Consider the following 18682-nt stretch of genomic DNA (forward strand, 5'->3'; position numbering starts at 1 on the left):
GCATTATGTCTCTATAATTTTTGAGTTATTTGTAGATCTGTGTTTATTGTTGCTCCAACAGTATGTGTAACAATTATCTTATCACAGCCGTCATTGCCAATTTTGCATGTATAGCCCTATCTATGCTTAGCTCTATGGACTCACTACGACACATTCTTTCTATTGTATCATTCTGTATTTTAGTTCTGGGAAATTCCAATGAAGTTTTCTTATCATATTTCCACACGAAGTCTAACTTTTCTAACATGGAGTCTAATACCTAATTTTGGTAGATATGATTTGCTAAAGATTGTCTCATTGTATTCACTTTTAGGCTGATTGACGCCAACTTTGTGCTGGTGCTGCTCGTAAGCAATGCTAAGTCTATGGAAGAAGAAAACATAACTCCAATGTGCTATTTATTTTGGAAAACTTCATTAGTCGTTTTGATAAGTTGAATGCGCAAAAAAGTGTCTCATTGCTTTTGATTAGATCTGATTGAGGCTAACTTTGTGCTGGTTCTACTATTATGCGTTGCTTACTCTATGGAACAAGACAAGATAACTCCAAAGTGTTATTTGTTTTGACAACTGAGTGGTTTTGGTAATTTTGATCTGCTAACAAGTGTCTATTTGTATTTGGTTAGATCTGATTAAGGTTAAATTTGTGCTGTTGCTAATAAAAAGCAATGTTAACTCTTTAGAAAATAATAATATAACTCCAATTTGATTATATTTTGGAAAATTTCACGATAAAGTTGCTAACATAGAATTAGCTTAGAACTTAAAAACTATAAGCGTCTCTGCTATCTGTTACTTACAAGCAGAACAATACTGAAAGCAGAGAAAGAATGCTCTCGGGTTATATGTTTTGGTATTAACTCTTTTCCCATATTAAATCATGTATTGTCAAAATGATGCCAAACTTGACGCTATATATTTAACTGTATTGGAACAGTACTTAACTAGTTCCGTTTTTTTTTAAATAACTGTCATTTTGACCTCAAACTTTCAACTACTCGTACAAATTAAAAATATGTTGAGTCTGCTTCCGCTTCCTTACAGAAATAGTTGTTTTGCATTTGCAGTCAGGGTTGGCATTGTGAAACAAACTATGGTACTATAATAACTTTATTCAAGTATAACATATATTCGTTAGTAACTAAAATTAAAAAAATATTCATCATAATCTGACACTTCTACTCAAGAAATGAGTTACTTTAGTTTGAAGTTATGTTCCATCATTAACTGAAATTGCTTTTTGACATGTTGCCAAAAGAAAGATCCTCATTTTGTCGCTTCTTTTTTGTGTGCGCACCAAACGGTAAAAGCACTGAGTTCTGCTAATTTATATTTTTAGCCAGCTATTATTAAGTCTTAAGATTATTCACTTGCGCCGCAGGGCAATATATGTGTATGCATTTAAACATCAGTTTGTGGTTGATCATCACAATGGAATATTAGATTTGAGTTAAGTAGATGAAGAGGCTTTCACCATTCATTAGTAGAAGTTGCATGATTGGATAAAACTTGTAAACTTAGCTTGTATATGACCGGCAATTACAGCCCTCATAATGGAACTTTTTTTACCAAAATAATTTGGACAGCGTTGGAAAATTCGAGTAGCAGTTGATGCTATGGCCAGATAGCTAACAAGATGAACTATTGACACTAAAATAGATTGTCTTACTGTACTTAAGTTGCAAACAATAACTTTGCGCTATATTAATTGAATTTATTGTGTAATAGCTACAGTGTTTTTTGTTAAGTGTGTAAATATTTTAAAAGCAGGTTCAGTTTAAATACATGCTTGCTGAAGTTTTACGTATCTATATAAAGTATATATATGGTATACTATTGATATATTCTAAGCAGTTAACTATTATCGATGGTGCTATTTGTTCAAATTATTCATGGGAAACAAGTTTGTTCTATTTTTATTCTGATCTAGCGCATTATAAAACCGTAGATTTTCTGTTCATCAATAACTGATAATGAACCAAGTGAGGTTTTTATTGTGGGATACTTCAAGAACAATTTACAAACAAGTCTTTTGTGACGCCATGTTATATCTTGTAAAGAAAGATGGAACTTTTCCATTGTCAAAAAACATTTTTGTGTTCCTTCCACCACACCACCAATATATAAGGAGATGAACATAACTGCATTCTCATCATGGTTGACGAGTTACATTTGTGCTCACAGCCTAATAGTAATCGGTTCAATAATGACAGGTTTGCTCCAAGCCCGGCTATAACCTGGAGTTTATCCTCTAGTTTAATAAAACCATATGATGGCTTCAAAATGTCATGGAGTGATTAATGGCCATTTAATTAAAATGAACCATTCTTGTTCGAACACGGTTCTGTAATTATATCTAACTGAGCAACCATCAATCATTTTTTATGATAGTCCCTTCCCACTGACTGGGTTGTCAAAAACCAATTGTATAATAAGATGCAAAAGGTTGAGCTTTTTAGCACCTCATTGATACTCATTACTGTTTGATACAAAAGTTTAGTGTGTCAGAATCATGAGAGTCGATGGTAATGATAGTGTTTTTTTCTGTACCTATAGTCAAGTGTAACTTTAACCAGTCTATATCTCACCTAATTTTGAAACTATGAACAACTTGTTTAATTGTTTTGGTTAACTTGTACCTTTCTTGTGATTGACTTCCTGTACAAGTCATAGCGCTTGTGTCTGGTTGATTGACATGGGCATCCTCTGAATTTTGGCTCCAAAGCTTTAACCTTAGTCTTTGCACATTATTTCTTTACAGTTTTGAACTGAAGTGTTTAGTCAGCCATTTGTTTTCCTTTATTTTGCCAAGTGATTTCTTATTGCATTCTTTCTCCTGCGATTGACATTCCACGGAGGCTATTAAAACCTTATCTGGTAGATTGACATGGGTAGTGCCTGTATTTGCTTTGTTAGTTTAGGTGAAAAGGCTTCAGCGATTGCAATGCGCATCCTCTCATGAATCACTATGTTTCCATGATGCGCAGTGCTTCGGAGTTGCGCCCTCTCCGAATCATGGAAACGGCGTCTTCGCACAGAAATCACTGTGCACTGATCAGTGCGAAGCCAGTGCAAATTCGCAGCAAGGAAACAGCAACTGCGCAGTGGCTGCGCAGTGGCTGCGCATAGCTCTCATGCTGTGGAGACGGATTCTTCGAGGGCCATAAACTACTACAAATGTTATCCCGGTAATCTTGTTTTTTTCTATTCTTCCAATCTTCTTTCACCAATATTTAATTATGGTCTGCACCCACGAAGATGATGAGGTGATTACTTTCCTAGACATTGTTATCGATGCCAACACTTTTCGAAAAATAGGTTGCAAGTCCTAAATTAACGTTTAAATAATATATTACTTAAAAAATATTTATTAAAAATATATTACTTTGTAAAAACTGTGTTAAGGTTTGTAAAACCTTGTGATGTGTATTGTAAATTAAAGTATAATGATGACAGAAGCATAAAAAGACCGTTTCTGATAATTGGTATCCATGATCGATTCAATTTCTCCATCAGGCGCTTCAATTTATTTAATGTCTCTTCTCTGCTAATTTGCTGAAAACCACTGCGCAGCATGGAGACGTACAATCCCCTCGACTTTGGAGGGGGCTGTATTGCAGTACTGCGCACCCTGGAAACATAGTGAACATGTTTAACTGAAGCCTTTCACCTGTATTCTGTCTTCCATTATTGTCACAAGCGCTTTATCATTCATTTAAAGGATTATGGTCAAACCACTCAAGCATGCAAGTCTTTACAATAGAGGTTAAACTGACCTTACACACTTAGTTGCAGTAATAGCGACACAACATTCATCCGTTATGCTCTGCTCATGTGTATGTATGTACAGCAAGTGTTAGCTTTGCTGCAGGATGTTACTTAATAATGGTATCTGTGTTAGTGAGGTACATGTATTGTCTAATGAAGTATTACATTCACAACAATTTTTAATCCCAGTTTTAGTAACTGGAACCACTTTGACATGAAGACTGATATGTTTTATCAAATCTGCCAAAAAACTGTTTCTAATGATGGAATAAACCAATAGTACCTGAGCACCGCTTCAAAAGCATTCAGAACGTGCACCGACATTGAGAACCTTGTGTTGGTACCACTCTAAGGATGCACTAAACATATTTCTATCAAACAGCAGCTTTTGTAATGATGACTTTAGTTGATACTTCTGCTAATATCATGGCTTTACATAGCTTGCTTCAGTTGTCCTTCACATAGTTTATTCTTCGTATTTCATGTTTGATTATCACAGTATTTAGTATGATTAGCTTGTTGCAACATGAAAAATAACTCAATCCTGTTGGATTGGTATATTTTATCAACTCAACTTTTCCTTTGCATTAAGTTTTAATCTAAAATTATTGGTTACAAATGTTCAAATTTCTGGCAATCCTAAACTTTTAAACTACGAAATGGTTTTTTGGTAGTAGGACAGTCTTTAATTTGTTAGTTGCTCATAGTTGTCTTTCAATTTAGTGACATGCAATTTTAAACTATAAATAGATAAGACATCAATATAAATTATAAATTGGCAGAAACACAAGACTTATCCACTCTGGAAGGCATACTAAAGCAGAAACTCTATTTTTAACCAAGCTAAGTACTTTTTCTTCAAGACTGAAGTAAGTGCATTAAAGTGTATATAAAACTGAGTGGATAGCTGATGGACCTTAACCACCCTTTAATAAATTGGATGGCCCTAAAAAGGCAATTGGGAAGAACCAGGGGAGCGAACTTGAAAAATTTATAACTAAGTATGCATTCGTGCTTTCAATAGTCCAGAATTTTTACTATTCCCATTATTCAAAATTCTGTTGCTACCAAAACTTGGTATATTCCCTTTATGTTTTATATATTTTACTAGAGATTTATGCTTTGATAGAAATATAATTGAAAATCTATTAAACCTTTTTACATAGGCATTTTTTACTTTAGTTGTTTTGGAGCGAGTTTATTTGCTGTACTAAACAAGGTAATCTGGTTAAACAGAAAAGTAAATTTTTTTCTTGTAAAACTACAAACATCTAATAGTTTTAAATTAGAGTGTTTTAATTTATCAATATTTTTTACTGTTTGTATAAACAATGAGGTTTACAGCTACTAAAAAAACTTCTTCACTGTTTGGTCATTCTAAAGTTTTTAGTTTATCATGGCTGTTTTGATGGTTGGATACTATTTGCTACTTAACTAATGTTACATTTTAAATTTGTTACATGCTAATACTCACTTTTTTTAAATATTGTCAGGAGTACATGATCTATCAGCTTTGGAAGGCGTATTAAAGAATGTATAGTCCTAATCTAGCTAAGGACGTTTCATCATTGAAGAAAGTAAATACACTTTATATTAAAGTAAATATAAGCATCTATTTGACTATTAGAGTTAAATGACTTTTGATAAATCGGATGACCCTCACAGACACTCATGAAACTCGTAAGCATAAAGCGCTGTTCTTGTTAATTTTTTTTAATTTCCTATCAGTTTTGCTGAGTACATTATAGCATAACAATTTATTGCTTTGAGCCATAATCAAAAACCATGATTAAATGCATCGAAAGAGGCTCCCATCACAAGTTCGCAAGTAGTCTACAAAAATTAATGAAATATTATACATTAGTCCATGTAGTTGGTAATTTAATTGAGCTGTGCTCATTTGATCTATATATGGTGTGGGCTGGGAGACTTAAAAGTGTGTCTGTAAAGATTTTGATAGTATTGCTATTATTTGCCTGCTACACATTGCATACCCATAAGCCTTATCAAACTGATTATTTTCACATTTTGTGTGCCTCTAACATAGAATTTGCTTTTGACTGTTAAGTATGTAAAAAAGAGAATATATGTTTTTAAATATACACTATGATATCCTTTCTGTTTTTTCGACACATCTGACACTCTAGAACAAAAACCTAGGATGTCATGGAACTCGTATATGTAAACAGAGGTAATGCTATACATATGTTGTTATTTTTCCTTCACGTGAGCGGCGAGAAATAAAGCAATATTTTAAGGGTAACTATAGGATGATCGTTATTTAAATAAAACTTGAGAACTTGCGCCAACACAGCAATCTACGTTATTTGAAACTTTTGGAATATGAAGTTGAGAATGCATACTTTTAATCTAGCACAGTACTTGTTATAAATGCGTAAAGTAAGTCGATTGTATATTAAAGTAAATGAAAGCAACTATTTGACTATTAATGAATGACTGAATGACATGACAAATCATATGAAATTCACAGACACTCATGAACATCGTAGACATAGATTTCTCAATTATTATTTTGTGTACTTCATACCTAATTTTTAAAATTGTAGTGTGATGTAACAACTCCATGGCTGTAGACAATAACCAACTAACACAATTACATATAGCACACAAGGATCCAAAGCACCATTTGGTAAAGTGTTTACAAAAAATAATACAATATCACATCGAGTTGTCTATATGGTTAGTAATATAAATGTACTGTATTTATTTGGAATCATAATTATACGGTGTGGGCTGGTAAGATTTAGCCTCGTTTGTGTATGTATACAAAGAGTTTGGTAGTGTTGCTATTATTTGTCTTTTACACACTGATCAACCATAAGCCTTTTCAAATGGTTATAATCACATTTTTTGTAAAGTCTCACAGAGAAATTTGCATTTGAGAAGAATGCAAAACGGAGAACATCTGCTTTAGCTATACAATAGGACTTTCACTAAATTATTGAACATTTTACTCCAGCCTTTCAGGTTCATTTATGCTGCAATCATTTCTGCTATGATTAATGCAAAACCAGTTTCTAAAACTACGAACATGTACTGCGTGTTTCTACAGTCAAAATCACTAGCATAAGTGGTTTTGTGTGTTGTTGAATTCTTTACAAATCTTTAAAATGTAAACAATGTTATTTGTGAATTATTGTTCCGCATCGCTTAGTAATAGAATGATGTAGTGATTGCCTTTGTTCGTTGTTTACAGACACACCAGAGCAGTGATAGGATAGTCTCATCTCTGTTCTACATCTGCTTGTATTCACCTTCATTTCTACTATTACTTCTATGGGTCATCCTTACTTAGACAAAAGGTGAGTCAATATATCATGGAAATATTAGTAGTTTGAGGCTTACACTCCCCCCCCCCCATCTCACCAGCGGTACCATTTCACCTCACATAAATTAGGCTACCGAAATCGGCACTAGTCCAAACATTGTGTGCCAGACTTTTATAAATAGCGTAAACATACCAAATTTCTGTACGATGATAGTGTAGGGCAACTGGCTGAACCAGTGCAGAAGGCTATTCTGTGCAGACAAGCAATCATGTTTCCATAGGAGGCTGTAGTATAGTGATGGTTATGTGGTTCCTCATGTCAACCCGTGTCTGCATATGAAGTAACAGAATAAAAGACCTTGCACAGCACGCATAATTGTGACTAGTTTTTTAAGTTTCCCGAAACTGGCTGAAAACTAAAAATGCTGTTTTTTGCAGTGTGACCAATAAGCAGACCACCATTATCTAATATAAAATATAGTTATCAGAAATATCTGATGTCAATGTTAAATGTTGTAAATGTTGAAAAGATTCTACTAGCAGAAATAGGTGTAGGTCAATGTTTACCATTTTTCTTTTTATTTATCCTGAAATGAAAATGAAACAGTGTCATTACTCTGTGCATTATGAGTAAAAACAAAATTTGTGTTTGCTTTTGCAAAATCATAGCCTGATATCCTAAACTTATCGTGGCAAAATTATGGTAGAATCTGTAGACTCTGTGATCTGTGGTCAATGTTTGTGACTAGGTACTAAGGCAAGCCATAATTAATCTATAGGGTATGCCAGCTCATCTAAGACCTTCTACTGTGTAATGATGTTTCCTTATTATGGTTTAATTAGTATGGCTGCAAATGTTTGAAATTTTAATTTGTGTACTAACTTTTATGTGTAATTATAATGATAACCTGTATGTTAAAGTTGACTGCACTTATTTCATATAGCAATTGTACAGATTCTAGCCTGCCCATAAAAGCTGTTCTTGTTTCTAGGGTGTTTCCAATGTAAATGGCAAGCTTTTTCATGTATTTGGTTGTCGTGTAAACTTATGCTATATTATTTGTCTTGGAAAAGAACTGAATGGCACGGTCCATTAGCAAAACAGGAAAAAGCTAACAACAGGTTTGTTACTGAAATGGCCATCAAATTCCTGCAGAAGTTCTGAAGAGAGAACTTGAAGTTAATGTATTTTAGTATAGTACTTTTAGCGGTTGTGTGTAATTGTTTTGTCATTCAAATGTGTTACATTTGAAAATAGTGGGAATTGTCTTCTCTTGCCTGGTCAGGCCTCACCTGGTGCTAGCATGCAGATGACTCCAAACCTTAACTTTAAACTCATTCCATTTTTCAACAGATTGAATTGGTTAGATTAGAAAATGATGTGTTGAACATTAAAATTTAACACTTGTGCTCTGCATTGATTTGTAGATTCTTCTAGAACTAGTACATCCACTCATGAACTCAGTTCTATGACCACCTCTACTACCACATACAGTGAGTATGGCTGCCTGTTAAAGTCACACTAGTATCACCTGTTGTTAATCATGAGCTTTTTCTAGAAATTTAAATCTGTTCATACTTTTAGGGTTTTGATCATAGAACTATTCATAAGTTTTAGCCAAGTGATAGTTGCCAAGTATTGTTCGCTATTCGCCAGTTAGTTAATAGCTTGCATTTGCTAGTTCTCACTAAGTACATCTGGTAAAACTGGTTTGCTAGTTTTATTTGCTAGTTGCTTTTTGGTAAATTCCAAGAGTTACTAGCTTTTTGACAGTTTTTAGTTTTTATTTGCTACAAAATATTTGTTAGTTTTTATTTGCTAGTTGTTAGTTTTGATTTGCTAGTTGCTAAATTCTAGTTAGTAGTTTTTAGCGGAACCTTCACTTTGTATGCATTGTTATTATGTAAGCTAATGCAGCGTGTATAATTTATAAGTGAAGTAAAGATTACCATAGAACAATAGTTAGCTCTCTGAACGTCTCCACAATAATCATGTTTATTCGAAACTGACTTGGTACGTAGAAAGTCTTACTCTGCAAATTAATTGAAAACTAAATAATTACAACAATGAATTTAAATCTGATATTCTAATCATAACTTCATATTTTTTGTGCCATTTAAAGATTTTTATAGAAGAAATGGAAGTACATGTACATTTTAAAGGTGGCAGGACAATCAACCAGTAGATCACTAGTGAGGATGGTTCGGTAAAGTTCCCAGCTATGATTGTCGATGCTGGTGTCTTTTATGAGGAGTTAAATTGCTACAAGCTTAAGTCGGATGACTTATTGTTGACAAGCTACATGAAAATAGTAGGTACAAAATCATAGGTCAATAGTAGGGAACCTCACTGGGGTGTCTTTTCTCTTCCCATAAGGAAATGGAATTTATATGAAAGTTTACTGTACTAAAACTAAATCCCTCCTTTGAAAGTTCACCTTTTCAAATTGTCCAGAGTATATTTTATTTAATTATTAAACTTATTCAAAATTTAATTGATACAGGAAATTACTAATCTCTACTAATAAAACCTACTGTGTCATTCTTACATGTGTGTATGTTTGTATGTGTGCATGCGTGTATGTGTGTGGTTGTGTGTGAGTATATGTGTGTATTTGTGTGTGTGCTTGTTTGCATTGATGCGCATAGGCGCGTGCATGCATAAATTGTGCGCGTTTGTGTGTATGTGCTGTGCATGTTTGTGTGTGTGCGTACATGTGTGCGCGCGTGCCTGTGTGTGCGAGTGTGTGTATGAAAGTGTATGTAGGTGTGTGTGCATTTGTATGTGTTAGTATGGGTGTCATTGGTAGTCTGCGCGATTGCTGTTTTTTCATATTTCTTTACTGATTTTATTTAAATTTCCCTCTCATATGATCTGCGCTTTTGGAGTTTTCTATGTGAGTGTATGTGCGTGGGCGTGTGTGTGCGTGCGTGTGCGTGCGTGCGTGTGTGCGTGTGTGTGCATGGGTGTCGAACTCATCCAAACTTCACACCAATATTTTCCCTACCTCCCACCAGGTGGCTACAAATATTTGCTATCAAAACCCCATCTGGTTCCCATGAACCAGCCTCCTAAACACCTACCTGCATACATCTGATTAAAAATGTAGGAAGTCCCGGACATCACAAGGCTTACTGCTAACAATTTTATGAAAGTTTTGAGCTTATGTGAGGCTGCATCTTACGGAGTGGGATACAAAGGGATTTAAAATTAACAAGTAAACTAACTTTTTCAGATGTAGAAACTAAGTTAAATTCTGACATCAAAGACCTAAATATTAACTATTTCGGTAACAAATGGTTATATTTATAAAGTTATGTAAACTTGAAAATTAAAAAAAATATTTTAGGAATCAACACTATATGGAAATATAGACTATGTTTTTTTAAATACCTCGGAACACATAACGGGTTAAAAGACTATTCCTCTCTTCAAGAATGCTCAACTCCCATTACTGATTTGAGGCTCTCCCAAAGGCTTAGCAAAACCTGAAAACTGTTCAAAGTAAGAGCCTCATTCTTTTTGTTTAATCAAATATGAGCTTGTAATTATGTTTAGTTAATTTTTAGTAGCAGGTTGGCAGGGTGGAATTTTACAGGATCGAACCCTCTGCGATGCAATCCTTTTTCCCAACCTGCAACAGTAGCTTTGGACAGACACGACTCTTATTATAGTAAAAGTTCTCAGCTTAAAAAGGGCTTGTCAGACAAGCAGCAGAATGGCCTTTCTTTCTTTATAGCTGCATTATATCGGGAGAAAAGATTGGTTTTATTCAAAAAAGCATATACATGTTTATCAGTTTCTGTTACTGAATGTCTTAGTAGTGAACTTTTACACTATTTCAGTAAATTGTATCACAAAATATCAGTATTATTATATTATTTTTTATTGTTTTCGATGCTTGAGGTGATCTAACAGCCAGGACGCTTCAAGGTTAAAATCATCTCAACTTGATTGTGGTTGAAGTGCTCAAAATCAATCGCAACCGATAGAAAAATGTCAATACTTGGTAATAAAATCTACTAAAATTTTGCGCGAGTTTATCTCTAAGTACCAGTCCTGTTACTTGAATTAACCAGCACAGAAGTTATAAAACTTAGCGTCATCGTATGACATACTTTAGCTGGTTTCTACAATAACAAGAGCTGCATCAGTCTGTGTACAGTCATGGAAAAAGAGTGCAAAAAGTATTGCACCTCACAGGATTTTAACTTCCAACATTAAGTTTGAACACAATCACTTAAATTTTCACTATGATTCACCTTTCGGACACCATGAATCACTTTTCAGAATCATGAAATACCTATAACACGCTTACTCTTTAGGCTATATTGACACACCTGACGACCTCTTACAGCACAGTTGACTGCCAGGGTACTAGCCTTCACATAATAGGAGCCGTGTTCGTTCTTTGAAGGCACATTTTGAGGTTGGGCAGCAGATTACTTTGTTCAGGAATGAAACCAGCAATATTTGGCGTATCAACCTGTCATATGGCGACCAATCGTTATCTTACTATGGTTTTATCATTACTACTACCCTTGGAGTCTGGTGTACAATCAGTAATCACCAGATGTAATAACTAAATGTACAACTATCCTGGAAGGTCAGCAGATCGTTAATTTGCTCAGGTGTTAGTGTAAGTCCTTTATGCTGATTGTTGCTCATTAGAATCCAGCATCATGCCAGGTTTTTTCTAACTTCCTGCAGTAGCAGGGCTTCAGCCTCTATTCTGTGGCTTTGGCTAGAAGTTTAAGCAATTGGTGAAGTGGTTACTCTCAACAATCTCTCACCTTCAAAACAATTTGTAGTTCAGTTTAAATTGTTATAATATTACGTCTAACTAATTAGGAAGATTTGAAAAGATAAATTCCTTTTAATTTATGTTATCTGCTAGTCAATTATGGTATAGTGGCCAGTTCTGTGTACTACAAAGTGGTAGGTCAATGGTTTGAATACTCTCTGTGGTATCTCTTTCACTTGCATCTGAATAAAACATCTGATATAAAACTTTACTGTGCTTAAACAAATTCACTCATTTTTAAATTTATTTATTTAAAAACTTTCTAAAGTATATTTATTCACTTATTGAATTTATTGAATTTTGCATTGCTGTAGAAACTTAATATCTAATAATAAAACCCTTGTCGTGGTTTTCTGTGCATGCGTGTATGTTTTTTATTTGTGTGTGCGTATGTACGGGTGTGTGTATGTGTGTGTGTGCGCATGTGTGTATGTTAGTCTGTCTAAACAATATCCGTTTCCTATTATGTTTTCCTTTACATTTTCTACTGATTTTATCAAAAACTTCACCCGTATAATCCGTGCATTTTGCCACTAAAATATTCGGTTTCAGAACTGGTTTCTATAAACTCTGCTTGGTTACAATCAACCAGCCTCTTAAGCACTAACCTGCTGATTATTTGATTAAAAATGAAATAATTGCCGGGCATCACAAAGTTTACTGATAGTGAGTTTATAAAAAAGTAAAGCCCAGGTGAGGCTGCATGTTACAGAGTGCAGTGCAGAAGGGTTTAAAACTAGCAAATAAATTAACTTTTATAAGGAGTGAAAACACATTTTAAAATTATTATCAAAAACCTAAGTATTAAAGACTTCAGTAAAAAAACAAATATATTTATGAAGTTCTGTCAACTTACAAACTTGAGAGAAATTTCAAGAACCCAATTTAAATGGGAGACTATGTCCATGCTAGTTCAAGGTAATTCTGAATACATGGAGTCTAAACGTTTCTGCACAATGGACTTGTTTCCGGTTTATTATGAGAAAACTCGGTGATGACAAACTCTTCCCCTTTTTGAGTTAGTTATTCTCTGAACTTCAGTGGCTCCCCTATAATCTTACATGGTACTGGAGTATGCCAGGGTATGAGTATTTTCTGTAGTAGCAGTTGTAGCTCCTTCTGTCTGTCAGAAGCTACCATATGTAAAACATTCTCTCCCACAAAATTTGAACCCATGACATTAGGCTTAGTAAGTTACTAAGCCTTATGTTGGGTTACTAATAGTAACCCAACATTTCAACAGCCAAACTAATTAATTACCTAAACACTTTATGGAATATTTGTGCACAGCCTTATTCTCCGTGCTTTATCAGCCCACCGTATGATCTGTCACAAATCTCTCACTTAAGAAACAATTTGTATATTAGTTTAAACTGTTGCAATATTAATTCTAACTAATTAAAACTGTTTGAAAAAATTAATTTTTTCTATAAATTATTGTATTTATTAAAACAGTTAGAAAGAACAATATTTCCTCACAATTTTGGTTTAATATGTAGTTCCGTGTATATTATCACACTAACTGAATGTGAACTAATCATCTCACCGCAGCCATCATTGTCGACTTAGTATGTTTAGTTTTATGTTTTGCTCTATGGGTTTATGGACTACATTATTTCTACTCTGTTATTCTGTATTTTAGTTCTCGGAAATCCAAAGGATGTTTGCCCATCGTATTTTCACATGGAGTCGCAGATGGTAAGATTGTAAAGATATTCATTAACTACGGTAGTTGTACCCTAGGACACTTATGTATTCGTGGCATCTAACTTTCGCGTTTTCGCGGCAACAGCCTCTCGCGAAAATTTCATGAGCGAAACTAAACTATCATAACGAACGAGCGAAAATGTGAAAATAAATGGCTTTCTTCAATGATATTCACAATAAGATCGTCATATTAAAAATTCAGGCAATTTTCGTGTGTGGTTGGCTCATTGGGCAAGTTTTGCTAAACTCATTATAGCTAGTACACCGACTGAGCAGCTTGGCAAAACAGATTAAGATAATAAGTTTTTTTTGGAAAAGCCTAGACAAATGAAGAAGATGATGATATTAGTTTAGTCATTGAATTTGTAACTGATGAGGATGACAGTCTGGTAGGGAAAGTCATAAAATTGAATAATAATTATTGTGGTGATGAATTTTATTACCAACCAAAAGCAATAACAACCCGGGGCCATGGCCACCGCGGCACCACGTGCTATAAATACTTGAATTCTAATATTAGTACAACATATTCAGTCACTGCGGCAGGGACCTTGACGTCATTGATAGTCCAGGAGACAAACTGCAGCAAGCGATCAAATTGCATTATTGATCTCGCCTACACATTTCTACCTGCGGTTCACAAATACAAACTACCGTACTTTTCGTACGATTAGCCGCTACTTTTTTCTGATGATTTGAGCCATGCGGCTTATAGGTAGGCCTACAAGGGTGCGGATAATCACTGTGGCTTATTCTGTGGCTTTTTCTTTCACCGCTAGGGCGCACTAACGGGAATCTCCAATTAGTGCACTTCTAGCTGTGAAAGAAAATACGAAACAATGCCTCACGGTACTGTCCCGTTAGGCACTAACTTAAAAAGCGTCGGATAATACGAAGCTGTGCCGTTCTGCACTGTTCCGCTTTAAATGGCAAAGTTGCTGCCACGTTAAAAAGCTCAGTCCTTAGTTCTGCGGCCTATAGTAAGGTGTGGCTTATGTATTGTTTTATTATCGTTTTTGGAAAATAAAGCACATGCAGCTTATATAGAGGTGCGGTTTATAGTCCAAACAGTACGGTAGTCCCAAATTGAAAAATATTTCGTACCAGTGAACTGGACCTGAGGAATCTAACGTTTGTTCCATTGCATTTATTTTCACATCACTATATTTTTGCACTCATCAGAGCTGCGAAATTAAGTTCCAGCGAAATTTTACTCTGTATGCTACTCACGAAACTAAATACCAGCGAAATATAAGTGTCCTAGGGTATTTCCATGTATGAAATGCCTTTGTATCCCTCGAAAGTTACCAAAATCAGTTATAATGAAATTAAGTGCATGAAAGTCTTGTTTAACAAGTTGGAGATGACTTTTCCTTAACATAAATAAGTAAAATAATCAATGTTCTATAGATTTTGTACAACTAACTGACTGCCATCAGAAATTCTACATAATTTTCTATTGCAAGTTTTCTTCAAATCTTTGATGTTTTGTAGAATTGCTTTCTCATGGACGAGGCAACTACTAATTTTATAGTAACCTAACTCAGCTAGAGGTTATATTTATCATGAGAAGACAATTCAAATTTTCCTTCTGAATTGTAATCATTAGATGCAAGGAGTCGAAAATTAGAAAAATTCTTTTTTATAAGTGTGCAATAATTTGGTTGTGAATGCAAAAACTTATACTAAAATCAAGTTGCCCGGTTTTTTAAAGTTACTTTTAAAATTTAAAAAAAGTTTTGTTATGCAATCACAGTAAGCAGATCGGTCTAGCTGAAATCTCCATGTGTACTACAGGGTTGCTATTTGCTAGAGGTTGGATCAATTGGTGTAGCGGTGAGCATATCTGACTACAGAGCTGATGGCTGGGAGTTCCGATACTGCCCAATACAATCTTACTTTTATCAAACTCTAGCTTCAGATGGACATACATGGCTCTTATTATGGTAAACATTGAGCATATAGTTATTATCCGTGCTTTATTGACATACCCTATGATTTTACATGGTCCTGAAGTCTGCCAGGGTGCAAGTATTTACTGTAATAGGAGTGTGTATGTCCCCTGACGTGTCGGAAGTTACCGTTAGATGTACAAGTTTAATTCCCACATAATCTTAACTGATGACATACGGCTTTGTAACCTAACACTCTAACATTCAAACTAATCAACTACCTAAATATTGTGGCACAATTGTGCACAGTATTACTCTCTCTCTGCTTTATCAGCATGCCTTATGAGCACTAACAGTTCTTTCACGTACGAAACATTTGGTATATTAGTTTAACCTGTTGCAATATTAACTCTAACAAATTAACAAGATTTACAAAGATAATTTCCTCTTTAATTAATATTATTTGTTAAAACGGTTACAAAGATTAATATCTCTCCATAGTTTCGAATTAATAGGTAGATCTGTGTTTATTGTTACACTAACTAAATGTAAAGCTATTGTCTTACCACAGCTGCCATTGTCAACTTTGCATGCTGAGTTCTATGTTTTGCTTTATGGATTTACCAAGGCTACATTCTTTCTACACTATCATTCTGTATTTTGGTTCTCAGAACGCCAAAGGGTGTCAGCCCATCGTATTTTCACATAGAGTATCAGATGGTAAGATTTTTAAGAAAGCCATTAAGTACAGTAGTTGTCTTTCCATGCATGAAATTTCTTTGTTTTCCTTGAAAGTTACCAAAATCTGTTATGAAGTTTGGTGCATAAAAGTTTGTTTGGTATGTTGCCGATGACATTTACTTAATAAAAGTAAAATTGTAATTTCTTAAACTTTTTTACAAATAACTGTTAGCCACCAGCAATTTTAAATAATTTACTATCGCAGGTTTTCTTCAAGTCTTGGATGTTTTGTAGTTGCTTTCTCATGGACCAAGCAACTAATAATTTTAAAGTCACCTAACTCAGCTAGAGGTTATATTTATCATAAGAAGATAATTCCAACTTTTACTCATATTTTTAGTCGCTAGATGCAAGGAATTGAAAATTAGATCATATCAATTTAAGTGTATTTATATACTTTTATTGTAAATGTAGAAACTTAAGGTAAATTCAATTTGCTAAACCTTTTAAATTTAACTTCATAATTTTAAAACAAATCTTGCGTGTCTGAGTTGGGTGGACTAGCTAGAATCTACATGTGTGCTAGAGGGTTGCTATTTGAACTTGTGAGTTTTCATATTCATATCAGACAAAATAATAACACAAAGTATTGTCAAGGTAATTCCTGTGGAATAGAGGCTACTGAGTCTAACTGCGTATAAGTGAGTTCAGTTTGACAAGAAATTGAAATGTCATACTGTATTGTTGTTTGGTTTGTAGTGGGACATGATTAAACAGGAAGTTGGAAAGATAGAAAAAAGGACGCTGAGCAAATTAGTTAAAATATTTTTTCTACGTTGATGAAATGCCATTTGGGAACTTGTTTGAGTTTTTTGAGCACATGTTGGGGATAAAGGACCAGCCACACATTCACCTCGTTTATTATGAAGACCTTATTTTGGTAAGCATGGTCTGCTAAAGAGTGTTATTATATTCACTTTTAGCTGATTGAAGCCAACTTTGTGTTGGTGCTAGTAGTAAGCAATGCTAACTCTATGCAGGAAAATTAGATAACTCCAATGTGCTGTTATTTTTGGAACTTTCATGAGTGGGTATGATCAGTTTGATGTGTAAAAAATTGTCTCACTGTATTTGTTCAAATCGGATCAAAGCTAACTTTTTTCTGGAGCTACTAGTAGGCATTGCTAACTCTATGGAACAACATGAGATAACTCCAATGTGTTATTTGTTTGGATAACTGCGTTGACTTGCTAAGTTTTATCCGCTAGCGACTCTTTCATTGCATTAGTTTGAATCTGGTAGAGGCTAACTTTGTGCTGGTGCGACTAGAAAGATATGCGATCTCTATTGAAAAATATAAGATAACTCCAACGGGCTATCACGATAAAATAGGTAATTTAAAATAAAGCTTAGAACCTGTAACTGTAAGTGTCGCTGCTATTTGATATGTTTCGTTCCTGTGTGGTGCATAAACTGGAAAGTCAAGACTTATATACTGTAACCAATACCAATACCAATCCTGACTAATACCAAGACTTTCCATGCTTCAAATGGATTCAGAGTTGCTTCCAATCTAAAGCATAGAAACGGTGAAATTCAAAGGCCTCTGACCATATTTCTCTTTGCTAACTTAATGTGAAAAATTTTGCTCTCAGACCGCTATTCAACATTATAGAAACACTCACTGCTGATGAATCCCTATTTATAATACATTGCTAAACTGATGCCAGTAAAGTTACAAAAAATATCAGCATTGCAACAAATTGCAGGCAGACATCCTAGCTTAGTGCAAGTATTTAACTACAAATGAATTGGAAGCTGACCGTGACATGAAAGTGAGTTTACCTTAAAAAATTTGGTTTTGTGGAGTGCATCGTAAATCATTGGAAGATTTATACAGTGCTACTGCGATTTGTTGAAATAATAGCACGCAAGTTCGTTTGCACTGGAAAACTTTGAACCCACTTGACATAAGGAAACACTATGATAGCTTTGTAGTTATGAGTGGTCAGAGACCAACCAGGCAAGAAAGTTTTAGTCAAAACATGACAATTGCAGTTAATATCGGATATCTGTTCTCATCTCCATTAACTCTTCTTTATAAATTTTAATTAAAATGCAAGTGCGTCTCTTGCAAGGAAAGATCGTTTACTCAGATCATCAGTACCATTTTTATTACCAATTTTAAATATTTCTATGTGATTGTAGATTCTGGTAGGCACATGGTTAGTTCATGGGTGCTAAAAGATCTCCAGAACAAGTTCAAGAGATTGCTGGAGCTACCAGCTTCTCTGAGATGAAACAAGGAAAATATGAGCATGGCTTTTCTGGAAGTGGTACGTTTATACAAGACTGCAAATGTTACATTAGCAGGGCACCTCAAAAACTACCTATAAGGCTATGTTGATGTTTATGTCAAGTTGTGGAGAAAACAACTCATTTAATAATAATTCTTGTTTATTTTTATTATTTACCAGCACCATCATCTCCTAGTTATGAACGTGAAGGTTTTCGAGTTGTAGCTATAAACGACGCTTAAAT

General features: G+C 34.5%; 1 long non-coding RNA gene across 2 annotated transcripts in view; it reads left to right on the plus strand.

Moving 5' to 3' along the window:
- Positions 1–9186: 9186 nt before the first annotated feature.
- LOC137398570 (uncharacterized) overlaps positions 9187–18682 on the plus strand; it is a 31655-nt gene continuing 22159 nt past the window's right edge. The window contains exons 1-4 of one of the 2 annotated variants that reach the window (XR_010978966.1): positions 9187–9372; positions 15366–15514; positions 16901–17081; positions 18350–18477. This is a non-coding gene — a long non-coding RNA (uncharacterized lncRNA). The remainder of the gene's footprint in view (positions 9373–15365; positions 15515–16900; positions 17082–18349; positions 18478–18682) is intronic. The other variant, XR_010978967.1, reaches the window with a different exon arrangement.

Source organism: Watersipora subatra, chromosome 6, assembly GCF_963576615.1.
Source record: "Watersipora subatra chromosome 6, tzWatSuba1.1, whole genome shotgun sequence".
Taxonomy (NCBI): Eukaryota; Metazoa; Bryozoa; class Gymnolaemata; order Cheilostomatida; family Watersiporidae; genus Watersipora; species Watersipora subatra.